Here is a 9,324-nt window from a genome sequence, read left to right as displayed (position 1 = left end):
CGGGGTGCGGCGCCGAGGGGACGGGCTGGAAGTGGGGGATCCCGCAGCCGCCTCCGCGGGCCGGCCCAGCGGCCGCGCACGTTGGTTCCGGGGCGGATGACCCCTCTCCAAAAGGCGCAGCACTGCGGATCTCGTGAGCCAGGAAGTAGAGGGCGGGGGAGAGGCCGAGGGTCCAGAAACCGTTACTGGGTGGGCAGGTGGGTGCGGCGCGTGCGGGGCGGGGGCGCGACGGTCTAAGCAGAGACCCGCGTGGGCTTGGGGGCGCGCGAGGCTGGTGCCAGGGCGCCCCGAACCGGTGAGGAGGGGCGCGGGAAAGAGTGCAGGACCTGAGACTGTAACCGCCACTTCCCAGCGCCCGCTCCCCGCGCTCGGAGCCCTCAAGGGCACTCCCAGGGATCCCCGAAAGCCTTAAAACAGAAGTCTCTGGAACCTGTGTCCTCTCCCTATGTCTCCCGCCCTCGAATCTGTGTCCTCCTCACCCGCTCCCTCCTGAAGAGAGCATCCCGGGTTATTGGTAAACATCTTGGTGCCTCCGAGGTCGGAGCTTCGTTTTCTGAAGTGGTTCGTAGTGGTGAACCCTGGCGCCACGTTCTGTGGCTTATAATCACTTTCGTCCTCTCCAAATGACACCACCCCTTATCCTGGAAAAGTGGCTGCAGCCGTCCCTGGATCTTAGTTTTACTCACCCTAAAGTCAATTTCCGGATAACTCCACCCTGAAAAATCTCTGTGACACTTAATCATCTTCAGGGCAGGGCTACAGTTATCTTTCCGGAAAAAACTGCCTCACCTGCAGGGAACTAGGCGGAAAATCGTGCACATGCGGTAGTTTCCAAATCTGTGCAGTGTGAGATTACAAAGCATCGAATTTATATGCGGCAATGTGTCTATCCAAATTTTCACTGCTGTGACGCTTTCAGTCTTTGACACAAACGACACAGAGCAGTCATTTTTGGCGGCGTTTCATAGCCGAAGACCCAGGATCAGAAAGGCAAAATAACTTGTTCAAGGTTATAGAACTATTCACAAAGAACTTCTGAGCTCCCTGACTCCAGATTTTCTGGTTTAAATGCCAATATTTTTTTCTTCCAATCCTTTCTTCTACCTCCTAAAACAGCATTGCAGTACATGGTGTGTTTGGTGCCACTGACTCCCATTAATAGTTAGATATTTTGGAATAGCTGTGGTAAACTACCAACTTAAGTTCATTTTTTTCATTTCACATTTTGGCAGTAAGAAGTATATTTGATTCTTAAAGAAGACCTAGCTCTTTTGACAGAAATTAGTTTCATTTACCAGAGATAGAAGGTTGTGAAAAATAATTCAGGAATGCTTTGTCACAAATGGTCTCTTATGAACTCGTTTCCAGGAATGTCCTCTAACCCTTAGCCCCTTCGGACTAGCTATTTTTGGTAGCAGAGTGGCAGGCAGCAAGCACATTTTTAAAATCATAAAATCTCCAGGAACGTATTACAATCAAGAAATGTGGTTGTAGCTGTGTTTTCATGTTTGGTCTTCACCTGTCAAGATGACAACACAAGTTTGTGTATTGCCATAGTCAAGAAAGATAATCATAAGCCTTATGATCATCATAAACCTTCTTCATAAGTTCTTGAGTTAAAGGGTGTCTAGACTTGTACAGAATCCCCTAAGTAATTCCATTTATGACTAGTAAATCTCTACCAGGTGTGATAAAGTGCATCATTACTCAAAGGACCGCATAAAAGCTATGGGTTTTGTATAAACATGTAGAATAATTCAGACAGCAGGGTGGCATGGATAAAGGAGAAAAGGGCCACAAGGCTAGATGTGTCCTCTCAATTGTTTCTGAAAAAAAATTTTTTTAAGTTTCTTTGCTAAGGCCAGTAGCCACATAAAATTCTTTCCCAGTTTCAATGACCTCCAAAGCTGACCCGTCCCTAAAGAAGGGAAACTTTTTCATGATCTTCAGTTAACTCAATGAGTCTTCAATAGATCCAGGAAAAACACCTTCTTTGTAACTTTGACTACATCATCTGTCATAAAAATATAAAATAGTGGAACATAGAAAGGATAAATTCCTCTCAGCTGCTGGCACCCGAGTGGAAGAGATGGAGACACAGACATCAGATAAAGAAGTGCGCCGGCAGCCACTGACAACTGTCAGTAGCAAGGTGCCTCTGCCCATTGAAAAATGAATGAGGGGAAACACAGGTTTATCAAATTTGAGCAAATATTGAAAGGATGATCAAATTTTCATGATGGGAGTAAACGAGTTGTTCATTCATTTAGTTGTTTAAGCCAAAATCCTGGGTGTCACCTAGGATTTACATCATACATTCAGCATATGAAAATTTCTTTTCAAATGTACTTTCAAAATACTCACCAAATTTCACTCCAGCTTTTCACCTCCATTCCCACCATCCCAATTCAAACCACTATTATAATGGACCAAACTGTCAAAACAACTTTCTGTCTCCCTGCTTCTCATTCTTGAGCTTACATCCTACACCAGCCAGGATGATCTGATTGAGGTATTAAGTCTAGTCATGTCATCCCTCTACTCAGTACCCGCCAATGGCTTCTCATCACACTTAGTGTAATACCAAAAATCTTAGCATCCCCTGCAAGTCCTCAGTGTAGCCTCTGACTACCTCTCTAAAGACCTCTCCATACTCTTCCCCACGACCCTACCCTACCCTCCCTGTTACTCATTTCTGTTACATTAGGATCCTTGCTATTTCCCAAGTACATACCCCTCTAACCTATCTTCAGTTATTATGGCTCACTCCCTAACTTCACTCAGATTTCTATACTTCATGAAAAAAAAAGCTAGGCACAGTGGCTCACACATGTAATCCCAGCACTTTGGGAGACCAAGACAGGTGGATCACCTGAGGCCGGGAGTTCAAGACCAGTCTGGCCAACATGGTGAAACCCCATCTCTACTAAAAATACAACAAATTAGTCAGGCATGGTGGTGGGTGCCTATAATCCCAGCTGCTAGGGAGGCTGAGGCGGGAGAATCACTTGAACCCAGGAGGCGGAGCTTGCCCTGAACGGACGTCACACCATTGCACTCCAGCCTGGGCGACAAGAGCGAGACTCCATTTCAAAAAGAGAAAAAAGAAGAAAAGATCTTTCATAACCTTTCCATCTGATATAGAATTTTCCACTGTAATTTTCCCAGTTTTACCCTTTTTCATGTCACTTTACTACTCAACATTATTTATGGATATATTATGTATAGTCTGCTTGCCTAATGGGGTTATTTAGTCATTTGTTACCATGTATAAGTGAGGTCGACGCCTTGGATCACCTTGATTTCATGTTCACCAAAGACGTGTCAGAAATTCCAGCATTTGTCAGTTCTACCTTTAAGTTTGGTACCATTCTTTCTGCCAGTCTTTCTAGCTTTGCCTCCTGCTTCTCGCATTGTTTCCTGTTCCTGCTGGCTCTTCCACTCATAAGGGCTTCCAATCTACATCAACTAGCCAGTCCCCTCTCTTCCGTTACTGGGTGCCTTGGTCCTCGCCAACTTACATTAATCTGGCATTTATCTAAGAACCTAGTATCTTCTCTGAAAGCTCACTAATACCTAAATTCTGGATACAAATACCATTCAATGCTCACTAAGTCCTACAAAAATACTTATTTCAACCTCCCCCAAAAATGTTTTAAGGCCTTCAAAACAATAAAATAGTATATTAAGAGCATGTTTGATTTGTAAAGGATCATGTTGCTTTTTTTTTTTTAAGTAATGGCCAAGCATTGTTTTCTTACCTTAGTCGTCTCTGCCTTGAATCTTGGAAACAAGTGCTAAGAAGTGCTTTTAACATAAGAGATGTGAAGGCATCAAAACACACTGAATGACCATGTACACAAGATATCGTAAACCTGCCTGACATCTGGAATGCAGGTGAATCAACCTGACATGATGCGACCACCCACACTTTAGAAGAATCTCAAATACAGCCGACCCTGATCTTCCTCCGTTGAATACCATTCACACATTAAACATGATGTTTATGATATTTATTATGGGATGCCCTGCATTGTGGAGTTAGGCATGCACCGATTCAGGTTCATCCCTTGTACTAGATAGTAAGCCACTTGATTTGGGTCTGTCTGTTTCAGTGACCCTTTTCTCAGTAGCATTTATTTAGTATGATGGCTGACATCAGTGAGAACTCAGTAAATGTGGATTAAATGAGAAAATACTAACTGACATCTTAATCTGAAAGAACAATTACCTTTTTAAAGTTATCAACGAGTTCCATGCAAATAACAACCTACAGGTCACTGTATTTCCAGGAAGTTTGGGTGGAGAACAGAGGATTTTTTTTCTAGACAGAGAATTTGCTAGACTGAAACAAATCTTTCTATGGAAAGTGTTGGGGTGCTGGCCTGAATCCCGGCTGCTAGAGAGTCCCTGCCTCTTTCTTGGGCTCCTGACCTTAGAAGAGTCTTCCTTTAGATTAGAACAGGAGGCAACTCCAAGTTTACAGCAAACCACCAGCCTCACACACCACTCCCAATTCACCCTTTTTCCAGACTTTAAAACATCCCAGAAAAGGATCATGATGCTCCAGCCTGGACTGTGAGCTGCTGGGCAGTCACGAAAATCCCTTCAACAAAATGCCATAGCTGATGTGAGTAAATAGTAATTCTTTGAAGGAAGAGAGACGCTATTCCTAGGGGAATGACTACTTGACAGATAAAAAGAGATACAAGTATCCCCACATCTTGGAATTTGTCGTCTACCTACACAGTTGACCATACTTGTCATCACCTTCCGCCTGTCCAGCTGAACTCCTAAACCTGCCACCCCACCCCCAGCTAAGCTAACAGCCTGAAACTGTTAGCTTATATTCCCCACAAGATAGGGAATATTTACTGAAATGTAAAACCAAGAGTTATAAACTGTAGCCACAGCCAAGACTTCTTAAATGCAGGAAGTTTTGAAAAAGCGGGCATAAGTTAATACAATTAAGGAAAAATTGTATTTGATATTTGGGGCATGAGAACTCCATGGGCTGGTGTATATGTGTGTGTGCGTGGGTAGGTGGATGGGGGAATCCCACTCATGATGGGTGTCATCAAAAAAGACGGAGTGCAAAAACAAAACCACCATTCATTTGTACAATTAACAGAAAGTGGCAAGTGTTTAATAATACACTGGAGTGATACATGGTTGTACCTGACCTCAGAAAACCATGGCACAACTAAGAAGACAGGGACAGAGACATAAACGTGTCACATAGCTTGAGTTCTAGTAAGAGGATCAAAAGTGTTATGCAAGCACAGAGACGTAACAGTTCTGCAGAAGAAGGATGATTTATTATAAGAAAGTTCCTCAGAGTGGGTCATTTGAGCTGGGATTTGAAGGTGAAATAGGAGTATGCCAGGTGTGCTTCATATCAGCAACTAACAAAATCAAAGGGACAGAGAAACTGCTGTGGTTGTTAAAATGAACCCCTCTCTACAAAACTACAAAAATTATCCAGAGATGGTAACACACCCCTGTGGTCCCAGCTACGTAGGGGTGCTGACGTGGGAGGATGACTTGAGCCCAGAAGGTTGAGTGTGCAGTGAGCTGTGATTGTACCACTGCACTCCAGCCTGAGTGACTCTGTTCAAACAAAAAAAAAAGGAAGAGATAAGTGACATAAAAGTATAAATGATAAGTAGGACAAACCTACCACATATTGAAATAATAGAAGAAAAGTACCTTCTGTTGGAAAAGCATCACTGCAAGAATTTCGACTGTTTAATTACCAAGAAGTCACTATTCCATCAAATGCGACCTACAGCCACCTAAGTACCAAGAAATAAACAAATCTGCCTCTAAAAGACCACCACAGCCCACCCCACACAATCACATAAAAATCCACTTAATGCTTCCACTTGTCTCTCCAGCGAGATGCAAGATATGCTGTATATGATTTTAAATATAATTCTAATAAATATGCTCACCTAATTTTCCTGTCCACAACAAATTACAAATAGCAAACCTGGAAATGTAAGCAGAGCAGCAGCATTATGAAATAACAGCTACGGCCGGGTGCAGTGGCTCACGCCCATAATCCCAGCACTTTGGGAGGCCCAGGCAGGCAGATTATGAGGTCAGGAGTTTGAGACCAGCCTGACCAACATGGCAAAACCCCGTCTTTACTAAAAATATAAAAATTAGCCAGGCATGGTGGCATGCGCCTGTAATCCCAGCTACTCAGGAGGCTGAGGCAGGAGGATCGCTTGAACCTGGGAGATGGAGGTTGCAGTGAGCCAAGATCGCACCACTTCACTCCAGCCTGGGTGACAGAGGGAGACTACATCTCAAAAAAAAAGAAGAAATAACAGCTAATATTCCTGCCCTTGTCCCAAAAATTTCATACCCTATAATTTTAAAACCTCAGCAGGAAGCATTTATTTAAGAACAAACAGTTCTATGCACAGCTGAGTAGCCACCAGAGGCATTATTTTGCCTTATATCCTGTACAGTCACTGATATTCATCATGCATCTGAGTCTCCAAGAAAAGCTGAGAGCCTGTTGATTAAACAGTGAGGGATGATGAGAGGCTTGTTCAGGAGATTCCCTTTGAGTATGTTTAATTACAGATTTTTGCCACGTAAAATAACCAGATTAAAATGTCCCCTCATACCATACTCTCCTCCTTCCACCTCCAAGCTTTGCAAAGTGCACCTGTTAGATCTTGCAGTGCCCCGTGGGCCTGCACCCTCACCACCCTCCTCTAGCCAACCGTAAGTCACTTGAGGGCAAGTCATTTATATTTATGTAACATTTATAGTTTGTCCCCAGTGCTGAATACAAATGCCTTGGCACATAATGGGTATTCAAAAAAGGCTTATATAATGGACAAAGGAGAATGAAGTGATTGTAACACTTTTAAAGAAGATTTATATTAAAAATGAATGAGCTTCTCACTACATGAACAATTCTTTTGCACTTACCAATGAAAACTAAAATTGATTGATCATTTACTAGGTCAGGCGCCGTTCCAAGCATTTCACACATGTGAATTTAATCCTCACCATGGTGCTATAAAGCAGGCATTATTAGGCTCCCTCTACGAAGGAGGACGGTGAGGCCCAGACAGTGTGCTGTGCCCCCACAGGCAGCCAGTAAGTGACAGAGGCTGCCTTCACACTCTGGCAGGCTGGCTCCCCAGCCCATGCCCTATCCACGCTGTCATATGCCTCCCATGTTATATTATTCATAGAAGATCAAAAAAGAAACCCATGCAACTCACTGCTGCTAAAAGGGGTTGAGAACGTCAATGTAGCGTCGCCAGTTTACAAAAAAACCTTAGTGCTTGCACCACGTTGTGAATGTCTGTAATGCCAGTAAGTTGTACACTTAAAATAGTTACAACGGTCATTTTAGTGTTATGTATATTTTACCACAATAAAAATGTTTCTTTTTAAATCCTGGGGTGTATTTCTGCAGTGCTATATCCAGGCCCTCCCTGCATGAGTGACTCGTGTATGAGGAGCACCTAGAGTCTGTTTCTAGGCACCTCCTAAAGCTCCCTTGTATTTGCCTTCCATGAGAACTAAGCTCCCAGCACTAGAGCCACTTTTAAGGTTGAAAGCGTTACAGTGGGGCTCACCCTCCCTCATTTTCCACCTGAGTCCCAGCATGATCGCTGGGATTTTGCAGTGTGTGTGAGGCCAGTGACCACTCCCATATGCAGAATTTACCAAAAAGAACACCGGGCTTGATGCTGCAACCCTGGAACTCACTCCCCCATCATTAGAAAGGCAGGATTGGAGGGAAGGTTTCTTTATACAGAGCTGTTGGCACGAGAAACGAAGCCATCGTGAGGCAGGGGTTTGTATTCCCAGCACCTGCAACTGGGAGCATCTAGACGCAACAGATGCTGAATGAACATGTGTGGAAGGAATCATGGTTTTGCGTCTGCCCTACTCCTTGCTTTGGGGGAAAGCTGCTTTCTTCTAGCCCCAAAACTTACCAGTGGAGTTTTGGGGGGACCTCCTCCATTTAGGGAGCCTCTTGGCAATTTGGAGACACAAAGGGCTAGTTGGTAACTGACTGACTGTACAGATGTGAGGTTGATGGTGAACTGGATCCACTCCTGCCCAGGAAATCCTGAGGGCCACAGGCATTGGTGCTGGAGGCAAGAGCCCGCCGCTGTCTTCTGTCTGCCTGCCCTTCCGGTTTGTACATCAAAGGATCCTGAGTATTGATCATCATTCAAACATGAGCCACGCAGGAGAGTGAGTCAGCAGGGTGTCCTCTTGGCTGCCACCCAGGTGAGTATTTTGTTGGAGCAAGTGAACTCCAACAGTAAGAATGTGGGTGTGGGTGGGGCACAGTGGCTCACACCTGTAATCCCAACACTTTGGGAGGCCAAGGTGGGTGGCTCACTTGAGGTCAGAAATTCAAGACCAGCATGGTGAAACCTTGTCTCTACTTACAAAAAAAAAAAAAAAAAAACAATTAGGTGGCATCGTGGCACACACCTGTAGTCCCAGCTACTCAGGAGGCTGAGGCAGGAGAATTGCTTGATTCCAGGATGCGGAAGTGGCGGTGAGCTGAGATCGTGCCACTGCACTCCAGCCTGGGCAACAGAGCGAGACTCTGTCTAAAAACAACAGCAACAACAAAAAAGAATGTGGACTGCCCAGTGGACTAAGAAGAGAATCATTAGGGAACATCCAGACCTGAAATTCAAGGGAGCAATCAGCCAAACAGAGAACCTCCAGAGAGCTCAAAAAAGGAGGAAGGGGTCAGCTTAGATGTCACACTGGGGTACCCCCAGCTCTAAGCACACATCAGGCCTGGAAGGACAAAGCCGTTCAGCAAGTGAGAGCTGCTGTCTATCGTCACCTCCCCTGTCTTCTCCCCAACTTTGACCAGGGCAAAATCTGGGTCACGAGAGAGCAGGGTCGTGGGGAAGAGGCGAGCAGGGAGAGAGCTGAACACAGCGGACCCCACCTCCCCTCCCACATGCAAACTTCCTTCTGGAAGTGAACCCCCTCGAGAGAGTAGAGGACAGTTTGGGTTAAATGAGTTTGAATTATCTGATTCCTGAACTAGTACTGTGCAAATAAAAATAACTGTAGGGTAATTACCTGCAAACAAGCAGAGAAACCGTGAGGCCTGAACACGTTTTCATCTAGGGCAGAAACAACTCACCACCCCTGCCCTAGTAGTGTTCGGGGGAAGTGAAACACAAAACAGTCATCATAATTCATACCTAGAACTCTGCAGGCATTTGTTTGCCTTATGTGCCAGCTCCACTTACAAAAAAAGTAATTTTCTAGAAAACAGACAAGTTGATAATGACTTGTAGGTGAAAA

The sequence above is a fragment of the Cebus imitator genome, unplaced genomic scaffold (genome assembly GCF_001604975.1).
Source record: "Cebus imitator isolate Cc_AM_T3 unplaced genomic scaffold, Cebus_imitator-1.0 Scaffold35, whole genome shotgun sequence".
NCBI lineage: Eukaryota > Metazoa > Chordata > Mammalia > Primates > Cebidae > Cebus > Cebus imitator.
Note: the sequence above shows the minus strand (reverse complement) of the source record.